We start from the raw sequence: 16,265 nt of genomic DNA on the forward strand, positions 1-16,265 counted from the left end.
AACATTATTCCATTGGTAACTGAAACTATAGTAGCAAAATGCAGAATTTTCTGGCGAATAACGTCACTCAAAATAACGTTATTCAGAGCAATCCGTTTTAAAACTTATGCTGACTAATAATGTTATTAGCTGTGTGTAGAAATTGGTTAGAAGGAAGGAACGGAAACAAATAACGAATTGCCAATATTGCACATTTATTTAAGTTATCCACCTTTGATTTTAATATAATAATTTCTCAGTCTGATATTTTAGTAAGTAGATATAAATATTGAGCTGAAATACCTGTTTTTCATACAGGAAGAATAAGTTTATAGAAAATAGTTGAAAGATACATTAAAACCCCTTTACTCCATTATAATTAGAATCAGTTATCTTTAAACTGAACACAATACCTTCTATTTAGACATAATCAAAATTCTTGAATTGCTTAAATAGGCTATCTTCACAGCGACAAAGATAACATAGCATTTGTCATTTTTTACACTTTCCACTTGAACTATCCTGCACCAACCACCGACCATTATCACTTCCGTATCTTGTAGTTGCGTATTTAAAGAAGAAACATAATTTTAGTCGCTTATAATGAATACCGTGAAAATCCTAGAAATAAAGTTTAAGTATGTTGGGAAAAAATGAAAAACTAGTTGCTATACAATTCAAATAAACAAAATAAACCCACTGTCACTAAATGTTGCCCCCTATTGACCGTTTGGACGCCAAGTGGTGTAACTTGAAAATGGATTCCTTTTATTTCTGAAGAGAACCTTGAAGTTCAATGTATCATGAGAAGTTACTATTTATTTCATGGCTACATTCAAAAAGATAAAGTTTCTTTTCTAATGCTGATAGTGAATAACATTTTCTTCGTGCGATCTATATGAGATTTTGTTGTTTCTTTTCAAATGCTGATTTTGATAATATTCTCTTCGTGTGATTTATATGAGATTTTGAAGTTTCTTTTTAAGTACTGGTAGTGAATAACATTTTCTTTATGTGATTTACATGAAATTTTGATGTTTCTTTTCTAATGCTCATAGTAATAACATTTTCTTCATGTGATTTGCATGAGATTTTGAAGTTTCTTTACTAATACTGATGGTAATAACATTCTTTTCATGTGATTTACATGGAATTTTAAAGTCTCTTTACTAATGCTGATAGTAATAACACGTGATTTACATGAAATTTTGATGTTTCTTTTCTAATGCTCATAGTAATAACATTTTCTTCATGTGATTTACGAGATTTTGAAGTTTCTTTTTTAATACTGATACTAATAACATTTTCTTCGTGTGATTTACATGAGATTTTGATGTTTCTTTTCTAATACTGATAGTAATAACATTTTCTTCATGTGATTTACATGAGATTTTAATGTTTCTTTCCTAATGCTGATAGTGAATAACATTTTCTTCGTGTGATCTATATGAGATTTTGATGTTTCTTTTCTAATGCTGATCTTGACAATATTCTCCTCATGTGATTTACATGAGATTTTGAAGTTTATTTTTAAGTACTGGTAGTGAATAACATTTTCTTTATGTGATTTACATGAAATTTTGATGTTTCTTTTCTAATGCTGATAGTAATAACATTCTCTTCATGTGATTTACATGAGATTTTGAAGTTTATTTTTAAATACTGGTGGTGAACAGCATTCTCTTCATGAGATTCACATGAAATTTTGAAGTTTCTTTTCTAATGCTGATAGTAATAACATTTTCTTCATGTAATTTACGAGATTTTGAAGTTTATTTTTAAATACCGGTAGTGAATAGCATTCTCTTCATGTGATTTACATGAAATTTTGATGTTTCTTTTCTAATGCTGATAGTAACATTTTCTTCGTGTGATTTACATGAGATCTTAAAGTTTCTTTTCCAATGCTGATAGTAATAATACGTGATTTACATGAAATTTTGATGTTTCTTTTCTAATGCTGATAGTAATAACATTTTCTTCATGCGATTTACATGAAATTTTGAAGTTTCTTTTTTAATACTGATACTAATAACATTTTCTTCGTGTGATTTACATGAGATTTTGATGTTTCTATTCTAATACTGATAGTAATAACATTTTCTTCATGTGATTTACATGAGATTTTAATGTTTCTTTCCTAATGCTGATAGTGAATAACATTTTCTTCGTGTGATCTATATGAGATTTAGATGTTTCTTTTCTAATGCTGATCTTGATAATATTCTCCTCATGTGATTTACATGAGATTTTGAAGTTTATTTTTAAGTACTGGTAGTGAATAACATTTTCTTTATGTGATTTACATGAAATTTTGATGTTTCTTTTCTAATGCTGATAGTAATAACATTCTCTTCATGTGATTTACATGAGATTTTGAAGTTTATTTTTAAATACTGGTGGTGAACAGCATTCTCTTCATGAGATTCACATGAAATTTTGATGTTTCTTTCTAATGCTGATAGTAATAACATTTTCTTCATGTGATTTACGAGGGCCATCCGGAAAGTGGTACCCATTTGTGCAATAAAGACACAGTAGTACATATTAACAAATATACACATTTTTATTGGAAAGAGCATACTTTACACTACTTCTCCACATAATCACCAAGCAAATTGAGGTATTTGTCATACCGTGTGACGAGTTTTTGTATTCCAGCGTCATAGTCCTCCACCACCAGCGTATTGAGATACGTAGTGACGCCTCGTTTAAATCCTTCATCGCTGTCAAATCTTTTCCCCGCCAGAAAGTCGAGACACATTAGGAAAATGTTCACAGAGTTCATCAATTGTGACGCGCCGATCGTTCCTCAAGCATTCGTCTACTGATCTCAGCAGTTCGTCTGTAATGACAGATGGTCTCCCTGAACGCTGCTCGTCGTGTGTACTCCCCCTCCCCAGGTTGAAGTTGCGATACCAGCGCCGAACAGACGACTAGTCCATCACATTGTCTCCATACATCTCCTTTAATTAGCGATGAATTTCGCAAGGTCGAACGTTTCATGCATTAAGAAATTTAATCACGGCCATCACTTCACAACTGGCGGGGTTCTCAATTCGTTTAATCATTATAAAGAGCACAGACACAACACAGGCACTGCTAGCGTCACGCAACCTCGCACAAAGCAGGCAGACAACCAAGCCATTGACGCGGTCTTACCTTGCCCAGCGGCTCCCCGAGTCGTCAGCGCTTCAAGCGGCGCAAACGGGTACCACTTTCCGGATGGCCCTCATACATGAGATTTTGAAGTTTCTTTTCTAATGCTGATAGTAATAACATTTTCTTCATGTGATTTACATGAGATTTTGAAGTTTATTTTTAAATACTGCTAGTGAATAGCATTCTCTTCACGTGATTTACATGAAATTTGATGTTTCCATTCTAATGCTGATAATAATAACATTTTTTTCATGTGATTTACATGAGATTTTGAAGTTTCTTTTCTAATGCTGATAGTAATAACACTTTCTTCATGTTATTTACATGAGAGTTTGAAGTTTCTTTTTAAATACTGGTAGTGAATAGAATTCTCTTCACGTCATTTACATGAAATTTTGATGTTTCCATTCTAATTCTGATAGTAATAACATTTTTTCATGTGATTTGTATGAGATTTTAAAGTTTCTTTTCTAATGCTGATAGTAATAACATTTTTTCCATGTGATTTACATGATATTTTGATGTTCCTTTTCTAATTCTGATAGTAATAACATTTTCTTCACGTGATTTACACAAGATTTCAATGTTTCTTTTCTAATACTGATGGTAATAACATTCTCTTCATGTGATTTACATGAGATTTTTTACTTTCTTTTCTAATGCTAATAGTAATAACATGTGATTTTCATGAAATGTTCATGTTTCTTTTCTAATGCTGATAGTAATAACATTTTCTTCATGTGATTTACAGGAAATTTGGCAGTTTCTTTTTTCTTGCTGATAGTAATAACATTTTCTTCATGCGATTTACACGGGATTTTGAAGTTTAGTTTTAAATACTGGTAGTGAATAGCATTCTCTTCACGTGATTTACATGAAATTTTGATGTTTCCATTCTAATGCTGATAGTAATAACATTCTCTTCATGTGATTGGCATGAGATTTTGAACACAAACTACACACGCTTTCTTACTAGGCTGTCTATAATCTTTATTACAAATTAGCTAGAAATGTTACAGTTTCGGAAGTATATCACTTCCTTCTTCAGACTGATTTTCCAACAGCTTTTTTACATAATTTTTATCTCTACCAATCAGGAATCACTTTTCATTAAAATTCAATATATATGTCCATTGTTGTGATAATTTTAAATTCTTAACCGACATAATACATTGTTAATAAAGCCTTGATAAAAAAAAAAGAAGGATACCGAAGATGAAAGGTTTTCCTAAAATTCATAAGATGGAAGTAAAACTGAGATTGGTTTTAGACTGTAGGAGTAACTTCATGGAAGCATTGGAGAAAAAGATTAAAAAGATTGCAGAAGTTCTCAGAGGAATTCTGGATAGCAAGTGGGTAGTTAATTCAGCAGAAGTGAAAGAATTGATAAAAGGTTTAGGAACCAGAAAAGAAAGGACTGTTATGTTTAGTGTGGACGTAAAAAGTATATTTCCCAGCATCAAGAGAGAAGAAGTTCTAACAGTAGTGGACAAGGTGATGAAGGACAGAAAAATTTAAAACTGGGGTAAGGAGAAAATGAAAAAAAAAACTTTAAGGTCTGTATGGGACAATAGTTTCTGCAAGATAAGTGATAAGATAGTGAAAATGAAAGATGGGTTGAGCATTGGATCATATATAAGCCCAGTAATAGCAGATTTGGTAATGAATGGATGGGAGAAGTCAGTAATGGAAAAAGGTGGTGATAAATTAATATTGTTTTGTAGGTATGTGGATGATTGTTTTGGAGTATAGAAAGGAACTAGAAGGTAATTAGAAAATTTTATTGGAGATTTGAATGATGAAATGAAAGGTATCATCTTAGAGAAGGAGATAGAAAAAAGAAGGTATAATAAATTTCTTAGATATGAAAGTAATGAGAACAAAAGAAGGAAATTTTATAACATCGTGGTTCCAAAAAGAATGTACAGCAGGAGTTTACTGCAATAAAAGAAGTGATGTTGACGAAGGGACAAAAATGAATTTCATTAGGAATATGGAAGAGAGGATCAGAATGATAAATATGAAAGAAGATCAAAAGGAGAAAGATATAGAAAGACTATGGGAACAGCTGAAAGAGATTGGTTACAATGAAAAGGACAAGAAAAAGAGCAGGAAGAGCAGAAAGAGAAGGAAGAAAAGTGATAAAGAAGAAGAATAGAAAAAAGAAGAGGATAAGAAGAAAAAATGGCATGGTATTAAAAGTGCACGAGTGATATCAGAGAAGATAAGAAGAATTCTTAAGAGAGAAGGTATTAAGACGTACAGGAAAGGAGGAATGAAGATAATAGATATCATCAAGAAAAAGAGGATGAGAACGTAAGCAGAATTATGTAAAGAAAAAAAAGAGTGATATATGAAGTATCGTGTGGGATGTGTGATAAAGTATATGTAGGGGAAACCAAGAAAAGAATGCAAGAACGTTTAAAACAACATAAAGATGATGTAAGATTGAAGAGAGACACTAATGCAATTTACAAGCACGTTGATGAAACAGGTCATGAAGTAAACTGGGAAGGAGCGAAAATATTGGAATATGAAGGGAGACAACTGGTTAGAAAGTGGAAAGAAGCGAAGAGGATAAAAGAAGTTTACGATAAAGCTATGAACTGGAATAGTGGTGTGAGTATTAATGAAGAGTGGGAGGACATTTTGAAAAGCGAAGAAAGAAGAACGGTAGAATATAAGGACAATATAGGGTTAAAGTTTATTTATGTGTTTTTTTAATATTCAGATAGTCAATTAGTAGTCAATATTTAAGTAGAAAATTTCAATATTTAGGTAGTTGATTAGTATTTATGTTAATTAGTAGAGGATAAAAGAAATATTAAGATTTATTAACAATGTATTATGTTAACAATGTATTATGTCTTAAGAATTTAAAATTATCACAACAATGGACATATATATTGAATTTTAATGAAAAGTGATTCCTGATTGGTAGAGATAAAAATTATGTAAAAAAGCTGTTGGAAAATCAGTCTGAAGAAGGAAGTGATATACTTCCGAAACTGTAACATTTCTAATTAATTTATAATAAAGATTATAGACAGCCTTGTAAGAAAGTGTGTGTAGTTTGTGTTCAAGATGGACACAAGGCCTTTTTGTCATGAGATTTCGAAGTTTCTTTTTTAATGCTGGTAGTAATAACATTCTCTTCACGTGATTTACATGAAATTTTGATGTTTCTTTTCTAATGCTGATAGTAATAACATTTTCTTTATGCGATTTACATGAGATTTTGAAGCTCGAAGTTCTCTTCTTGAAAATTTCAATTTTGGAAATACACCACTGGGCATCCGAATGGCCTACATGTTAGAATTGGAATTGTGTTGTTAGGGGCGTTTTCTCCTCTAGAGAACCCTCTCGGAAATCCAATGTGATGAAAACCTAAGTTAGGCCCGGCGGAGTGATCTAGGAGAAGTAATGCATCAAACATTATTGCATTTACATTTATGTCTATAGATTACCATGATTTCCAAGTAGATTCTCTGACGTCACAGTTTGCTGTTCGGATTCTCAGTAAACCATACAGAAAGAGAAAGAGAAGATAGTAAACCTCGTGTTGATAGAATACAATGATAGCAGAAAAACAGGGCATAGTCGATGGTTTTGCAGATACCATTACTCCTGGATTAATGACTAAACGCACACTGCTAATACTTGTTTCACTCCATTTTATCTCCCATTCTTTGCTCAGTCTATTCTCTCTGTTCCGGCCCTGATCAGAGAAGCCCGGTTCTACATCAGATATTGGCCAATTGGAAATTACTGTTATTATTCACTAAACTTAGTCAATGTTTTCTTTCGGTGGTCTAAACTAATTCTACGATGTAATAATTGATCTCAAGATGTTGGCATTGGGGTACCAAGTGACAACACAAACTATTACATTAAGTAGTCTATTTTAATAAATACCAGATAAATGAATAGTCCAGGCGCATTTGTAAGTCCGTGGGATTTTGAATGAAGGGATGTTGCGGGTAGGTGGAATATCTTCATTAGGAGGTACCTAATCATGTGGTACCAGGTGGCAAGCCGAATACCGTGGCAGGGGACCGGGAGGGGAGAAACAAAATGGCCGCCAGTGACAGTTGTCTCTCTGGCTTTAAAGTGCTATAACTTCTACAACTTTTATACTAAAACCTTGAAAGTTGTGCAAATATGTAAATAACACATCAAACATTCCATTTTAGAACAATTTGCTGCAATAGCAACGCCATATTTTAAATATGGCGCCCTTAAATCCCAAAATTCGGTATTATTTATTTCTTTTCTTTATATTCAAACGAAAATAACTCGTAAACTGCCACAGATACGCGAAATCACCTTGAAACAAATGTTGTGGGTCCATGTAAGAGCTTTCCAACAAGGTATATGCCATTTCTGTATCTTTAAAATTAACGGAGCTAGACTTGTTTATGTTACAGTATGTGTATACTTTATAGCTTTTAATATATGGCTAGTAAAATTAGGCGAAACCTGCATTTGTAAGTTCGTGAGTTTTGTGTGAAGGATCTCTACGGGTTGAGGGAATGCATTCACTAGAAGGTATCTAATCATATGGTACCAGGTGGCAAACCGAATACCGTGGCAGGGGACCGGGAGGGGGAAAACAATATGGCCGCCGCTCTCTCCCTCTCTCTCTCTCTCTCTCTCTCTCTGTGTGTGTGTGTGTGTGTGTGTGTGAAGCTTTATAATAGTTTTTTTTGTTTTTATTATTATTAGTTCTTTGGCATTGAAAGATTTTTTCTTTGTTGGACGCATGAACAGTATAGTAGAATGAAATAGGAAAATGGAAGAGCATGAGAAAAATATCAAAAGTCATCTGCAAGTGCAGCTACCTCCTTCGGCGAAGAAAATAAAATTAAGTACAAACTATTCCATGTGTATTTTTTGTCAAGAGGAAACACAGAAACCACTTGTGAAATCCTCCAATTATGAAAAAGCGCTACAATGTATAAAATTGAGAGCAGAATAGATGGACAAAGAATACATTGAACTGCATAGACGTTTGGGTGAAGTAACAAGTGAAGATCTAAGAAATGAAAATGCATCATAACATGCTGATTGCTTGATAAGAACTGCACACACAAGGAGATGATGGAATGAACTAGAAGATCGTTTGAAAAAGAGCAACAGGAAATCCCCATTTCACATTATGAAGACTCGGAGGGTTCAAACTCATATATTACAAGATCACAAACACCAACTTATGAGAAAACAAAATGTTTCTTCTGTGACGAAGAAGGAAAACGATGAAACCCGCTGTATGTCATTGCCTACGATCGATCCGGCAGTTGTTTGAAAGAAGCAGTAAGTTTGTCAAAGAATGAAGTGTTCAAAATAACTGCATTGATCCTGAAGGTGCTCATGCACAGGATCACACAAGTCTTGCTGGAATACTCATGTTGTTAACGTGTTGCGGAAAAGCGAAGGCAAGAGGGATTCTGGTCTTAGCTCTGTGAGTGAAGGGGCTACCAAAACAGAATTTATTTATTCACTAAGCAAATTCCTTCATGAAGGTCGTGTTACGTCAATGGGTGAGGTAGAGAAACTTTATAATTCCATTGCTAAAAGCAATAATTTGAGTGACGATAAACTTCTGACTAGAAAACAATTGAAAGCCTTGATAGAGGAAGAATTGGAAAATGTTGGTGTTGCTTTTTTTTCATCTGAAGAGGAAGAACGAGCCTCAAAGAATTTCTTTAAAGATTACAAACGATATTGCTCCAGCTAACACTGAACAGGATTCTGATGATGTTGGAAGAAATATGAAGATTCTTTTTACGTAGCAGACGTTTTGAGAAAATATGCTTTCCAAAGTGAAAAGTGGTCGTTTACTGGGGCTGTGGGTGAAAGTGATGTAAAGAAGTCTATTCCAGAGGAGATCTCTCATTTGTTCAAATGGTGTTGCAAAGGAGAGAATAAAATCGGATGTGAAAACTCAGATTTTGCAATCAATGAAAGAAGTCAAAGACTATCACAGACGTTCATGTATGAAATATTGTCTCCTCATCAAGCAGCATATACAAAAGAAAGCTCTAGGAGGCAATGTACGCCACACTCATGATCTACTATTACAAGTGGCAGTTGGGCTCACTCTGCACTCAGCAACACGAAGTAAATTTATTGTACAGTTTTTACATCACGCAGGTGTGTCTATCGAATATAACAAAATTCTTCGTATCGAGACTCAAATAGCAAATGAAATTATCAAGAGTATGGATTCCTCAGGTGGACATTATATACCATCAGAACTTGTTCCAGGAAGGTTTGTGTATTGCGCGGCAGATAATATTGACTTCCAAGAATACTTGCCATATGGTAAAGGGACTCTACATGGTACTGTTATGGTTATTCATCAAGAGAAACAGGAGGAAGATGTATCTTCTCAAATCAGTTTGTCAGGAAAACCTACGACTAGATCACTCGAGAAGATACTCGAATCAATGTCTAAAATGCTACCTTGCGTCATCTCAGGATCATTAAGACCGTCAAATCCCTCTCTGGTAAGTTCAGCAAAGTCTCCAGAGGAAAGTTCTGAGTTAATTCAAAGATACGAACGAGATGACATAGTCTGGATGATGGCAAGTTTGCAATTTCTCCTATCGCACACTGATGATTTTGAAGATTCAGAAGAACAGTATAAGAAATCTTCTAGAAGAACTACAACAAACTCTGAATCTCCTGTGGTGCCGACATGGTCGGCTTACAATTCGATTCTTAACAAGACCATGCCCAAAACGAGAGTTTGTCGACTACCTTTGATTGATAGCAGTCCTACCAATGCTTCAACTCTGCTTACGTTTATGAAAAGACTTGACCAAAGAATAGAACTGGAAGAAAGAGATACAACATCACCCGTAATTACTTGCACTGAAGCTTCAATCACAAATCAAGTACTTCTTACTCTGTTGCTGATCTTGATAGCATGGCGGAACTCCAAGCGTTGCAAAAGCCAGCGCATGCTAACACATGTCTCGATTTGTCTACAGAATTCTGCAAAAGAATAAACTCAACAATGTTGAAATACGATGAAACTCACCTTGTTTTCGATACGTATGGAAATAAGTCATTAAAGATGTCAATGTGGAAGAAAAGAGCAAGAGACAGCCCAATAATCGAATATAAGATATCTGACTCTGCCAATATAAAAAATGTCACTATGAAAAATCTTTTATCTCATCCAAAAACCAAAGATGCATTTACTGCTTATCTTTCAGAAAAAATTCTTCATGCGAGTAAATTGGGAAAACGCTTAGTTGCCAGCTGGAGGACAGAAGCAAAACCTTCAGAATTGAAGGACATCAATGAGTTAAAAGTATTCATGAAGAAGCAGATACAAAAATAATACTTCTCAGTCTTTATGCAGCGTCTCAAGGGGCACAGACCATCCACATAATGTCCCAAGATACTGATATACTTGTTCTTTGTGTGTGGTGGTCTAGACACTTACCTGCCAGTACGAAGTTTGTCACTGGAGTTGGAGTTAATAAGAGAATGATAGATATTCATACTATCCGTATCTCTCTTGGATCTTCTAGATTAGAAGTCTTACTTGGATTCCATGCTATTTCAGGGTGTGATATTACTGGGGCATTTTCAAGGAAGTCAAAGAAGATGTTTTGGAAAACATTCCACAATGCTGTAGTTGACATACTTGCATCTCTTGGAAACCTCGGTTCTAGTAAGTTCAATGACGATGATGAAAGGCTAATTGAGAAGTTAATTTGCAATGTTTATGTGCCGAACACTAAAATTCAAGATATTGGGAAACTACGATGGCGGCTATTCACGAAAAGGGACATTCAAGGCTCAGGTCTTCCTCCAACCAGAGCGGCTCTTACACCTTTCATTAAAGGGTGAACTTCCAAGTACTATTGTGGAAAATCACATCCAAATCTCCTAAGCACACTAGATTGTGGATGGGAAGAAGAAACCAGTGACGAAAATAATATTGTTCCTGTGATGTGCACACCACCTTGCGCTCCAGAGACTGTATTGCAGTTGATTCGCTGCGGTTGCAGAGTAAGTAAATGTTCTTTGACATGCAAATGTCGATCTCGGACCATGCGATGTACAGAACTGTGTCTTTGTGGAGGAGATGAAGATCAGTGTGGAAACCATGACTTACGATGGAAAGATTCAGAAGATGACAGTGATGAGACTCTCGATGACTAGTGAGAAACCATACGAGTTACATCGTAAGGGAGAAACCTTAGAAATAGTATATAAGGAATGCTCAGGTGAAAAACTATCGGTGTGACATCATAGGAGAGAAATCTTAAAAGTATAGTGTAAGGAATGCTGAGGTGAGAAACCATAAGTGTGACATCGTAGGGGAGAAACCTTAAAAATATGATGTAAGGAATGCTCAGGTGTAAAAACATCAGTGTTACATCATAGGGTAGAAATCTTTAAAATATTGTGTAAGGAATGCTCAGGTGAGAAATCATAGGTGTGACATCTTAGGGGAGAGACCTTAGAAATACAGTGTAAGGAATGCTAAGGTGAGAAACCAAGTAGTAAAAACCCACTAACGAACTGAGTGTTTTTTATAGTACCGATTGGGTCAGATAGAAAGTGGATTCTCTAAACAATAGATAAATGAAGTAAATCAAACCCCAAGGTTAATTTAAATGAAGTAAATCATCTATATTATAAACAATAGTATATACTTATTAGTTATAAAAAATTCTCACAAGAATAAATATTTTCTGTAGGTGTAACTCTTTTACATCCCAAACTGTGTAATTGAAGGATATATTTCTAAACTAATTGTATCACAGAGCATCATATTATAGATATTAGATATAAGTACGTAAAGCCAAGGTTAATTATGTTGCATTTCTTTTCAGTTTATGTTCGTGTTATGCTTTCGCTATTAAAATCCACAAATTCTGACACCTACCATTACATTAACTAGTTATTTTGTGTTAGTTTTAGATACGACATCAATCTCTCTTTTCAAAGCCACCGATCTGGCCTACAAGTTTATTTCATGCCGATTCCGGCTACCTGTGACGGTTTACAAGTTGTTTACCTTTGAATATAAAGAAATGGACAAATAATAATAATCTAATTTTGATACTGAAACACGCCAATATTTAAAATATGGAGTCGCTATGGCACCAAATTGTTCTAAAATAAAATTTATAATGTATTATTTACATTTTTGCACAATCACGAAAATTTTAATATATAATTTGTAGAAGTTATAGCACTCTAAAACTAGAGAGACGAATTTCACCGGCGGCCATATTCTTTCCCCCTCTCGGTCCCCTGCCTCGTTTTTCGACTTGCCACCTGGTACCACATGATTAGGTACCTTCTAGTGAAGGCATTCCCTCAACCCGTAAAGATCCTTCACACAAAACTCACAAACTTACAATTGCAGGTTTCGCCTAATTTTACTAGCCATATATTAAAAGCTATAAGGTATACACATACTGTAACATAAACTAGTCTAGCTCCGTTAGTTTTAAAGATACAGAAATGGCATATACCTTGTTGGAAAGCTCTTACATGGACCCACAACATTTGTTTCAAAGTGATTTCGCGTATCTGTGGCAGTTTACGAGTTATTTTCGTTTGAATATAAAGAAAAGAAATAAATAATACCGAATTTTGGGATTTAAGGGCGCCATATTTAAAATATGGCGTTGCTATTGCAACAAATTGTTCTAAAATGGAATGTTTGATGTGTTATTTACATATTTGCACAACTTTCAAGGTTTTAGTATAAAAGTTGTAGAAGTTATAGCACTTTAAAGCCAGAGAGACAACTGTCACTGGCGGCCATTTTGTTTCTCCCCTCCCGGTCCCCTGCCACGGTTTTCGGCTTGCCACCTGGTACCACATGATTAGGTACCTCCTAATGAAGATATTCCACCTACCCGCAACATCCCTTCATTCAAAATCCCACGGACTAGGAAATATTGACATATGCTCCTGGACTAGAAGAAATATTTTAATATTATAGTTTGATATTTCAAAGATGGGTGTGCGTGGGACGGGAGTAGTAATGGAGCTGACGAAAGAATATAACGTCTAGAACAGAAGTAAAGACGTAGAATTAAAAAGTAAATTGAATAATAAAATAATTTATGAGAGATGATGGGAGCATCCTGACAAGCATCCTTAGGATTTAGGATTAGGATTTCTGGGCTCTTGGCATCTAAGGCCATTTAGCCCGTCACATTTTGAGGGATGACGTCCCTCGGCGAGCACACTATTCGGGACAAAGGGAAGGAAGGAAGCGGCCTTGGACCTATAAGTTAGGCACCATCCCGGCATTTGCCTGGTGTGAATAAGGAAAACCCAGGAAAACCTCATTCAGCGTGGCTGGCCTGAAAAAGCGTTTTACACTTTTTTGACCGAGTGCCCCCACTGGGACAAGCATTCTTCATACATACATATATACACACAAGTGCGATATTGTACATTACAAGCTAATGGATTGCATAGGATTACATATCTTTCAGTTTAACGTCTCACGATTATCCTTTTAGGCTAAGAGAAATGGATGAGTAAGGCAAGTGAATGATGATGGAAGAATTGATGGTATGAGAATTTGGGAGGAAACGAGAGTACTCTGAGAAAACCCACGGACAAGATGTCCACCACAAGCTTACTTGGCCGGGAATCGAAACAGGGACTCCACACATCAGAGGTAAGCGCTCTACCACTAAGCCACCGTGCTACCCTGCATAGGATCAAACCAAGATCTTTTCGAGATGAATATACTACTAGTCTGACATTTTCGTCTTCATACAGAACATTGTTTTCAATTTGTCGTATATTCTTATTTTGCTTGAATTCTTGTTATTGAATCAGCAACATAAACAATCTGGCCCAGCCAAGAGTTGAGTTATGAGCGAGTAGACGGACCATAAACACTTTTTAGTACACATATCCAGTCTATGAGGCTTTTTTAAAATGTCAAAATTCAATGTAAACGGTAGATTCATTAATGCAGCTGTACCGGTGAAAGCATCACAGACATAATTTTAATTAAATATTAATAATTAAAAACACTATAAGGAAATCGATTACTAGTATAATAAGATTCAACTTTAATATTTAATATGTTTCATGAAACTTGCATCGTTACACTTGCATATATATATATATATACAGAACCCAGACCTCACACAACAAAGATGAAAATGCTGACCACTACACCACAAAAAAACTCAACAGCTAACTGGTGATACCCCAGAGGTAATAGGAAACAAGTAAATCGAAACATTATCATGTGACTTCGAAAGTTGCCATCATCATCGTCATAATATAATAGCATAAGTATTGCGTGTTTGAAATGAGAAGATATACTTATATGAAATATACATATATTTCAAGCCCTATAAAGAAATGCAACATTCCATATTTTGTTTGCATGGTTATGTGAGTGTTGTAAGTACTCTTGACCGTCGTCTACTGTACACAGAAGCTGATTCTGACTAATCCTTTTTAATTACTCTGCAGGGACATGCTATAAGTGTCTACCTTGTGGGTCATTTTCATATGTGCATGATAATTAAGAATGTAACTGTTTCCTCTGCAAAGATTTATATAAAAATGCGTACGGTACCAATGATGACAAGGCTATTTCCTCGTGCAGGAATAACTTTAGCAGCCTTGCTGTATTATGGTGTTCAGGAGTACGACAACACATAGGACAAGCTAAACATAGTAAGAAGATAGCATAGTTTTTAACACTATCAAGAACAATACAAGATACAACAATATGATAAATATGAGAAGTTTGTTTTCTTTTGTTCATAAATCACGTTCGACAACATTGCACTGTATTGTATTTCTAAGTTTTAAGTTCCACAGTTCTATCCTTTAGGCTAAAGGAAGCGATGAGAAATGAATGTCGATAACGAAATAAATGTGAAAGAACAATGCATGAATCTCATGACCTAAGCGGGATTCGAATCTACGACCGTCAGGTCGTATCGTTGTCAGATACTTCCAATAAGAGAAATGTTATATATAAGTTAAGTGTCATTTTTTCATTTTCCATTACTTCAATACTACTTCCTTATATGTAGTGAGTGAAAACAAATTTGTCAAAACGCGCGCAAACATGATGAAAAATCGAGGGTATCACGTTACATAACTGAAAATAATGATTAACAAGTGAGTTCATTTCACAATGAGAAACTACGGCAGACTTTCAAACTAAACGAATTTAATACCGAACTCAGAACCTGAATTACTGTACTTCCGGTTGCAGTAGAGGGATAAGGTCAGAGATGAAACCTGTTTTTACGATACTAAATTCGGCTATTTCCGGATTCACTCTATAGAGATTAATACTGAAACCGGAAGTGTTACTAGATTTCTACTACTTCTTGTTGCAATAGTAGAACAAAGACGGACATGAAACTTGTTCTTGAAATACTAAATTTATATTTTTAAAAAACTACTTCTCGTTATATATTATAGTTTTTTTTTTCACTATGGTAATCAGTGTTAAAAAAGGAAATTGCAGTTTTTCATCACTTCAGGCTTAAATAGAGATATAACGATGAAGATAAAAGTTATCCATGGGGCGCGGAATTCATATAAATAAATTGTTTCTCGCTATGTCTTACTGTTCTTGTTCTGATACCTGTCGACAGACAGACAGAGCCGTTCTATAAAATTTCCAGACTTATAGTATATAAGATGGATATAGCATACGAGTTTGAAAGTCTAGTTATATAGTTGTTCATTATTCCAGTGTCTATTGCTCTTACATGTATATCTTGAAGTTTGATAAATAAATAAATAAGTAATTATCATTCTGCTTCTTTCTTATTCTTTATAGAGTTCCATGTTCCTTCTTAGATATTTTCGAAGTAATCATAGCTGTAGTAATTGAAACAACAAGATCATTCCCAGAATAATAATAATAATAATAATAATAATAATAATAATAATAATAATAATAATAATAATAATAATAATAATAATAATAATAATAAAAACAGAGGAGATGTAAAGAAAGGAAAGAAGAACATTATTGGAGAGAGAAAGAAGCTTCTTAAAATGTCCATTTACACCACGTTAACTTAGTAATTTCGAGAGGATAATCGATTCTGGCTATTAAATCTTCTGAGTAGGACAATGCA

General features: G+C 34.5%; 1 protein-coding gene across 1 annotated transcript in view; it reads right to left on the reverse strand.

Moving 5' to 3' along the window:
* The window catches only part of LOC145695006 (uncharacterized), a 1,107,003-nt gene that overhangs the window by 965,474 nt on the left and 125,264 nt on the right, over positions 1–16,265 (reverse strand). The gene's annotated exons all lie outside the window — the stretch shown is intronic.

Source organism: Thermobia domestica, chromosome 1, assembly GCF_964235325.1.
Source record: "Thermobia domestica chromosome 1, izTheDome1.hap1.1, whole genome shotgun sequence".
Taxonomy (NCBI): domain Eukaryota; kingdom Metazoa; phylum Arthropoda; class Insecta; order Zygentoma; family Lepismatidae; genus Thermobia; species Thermobia domestica.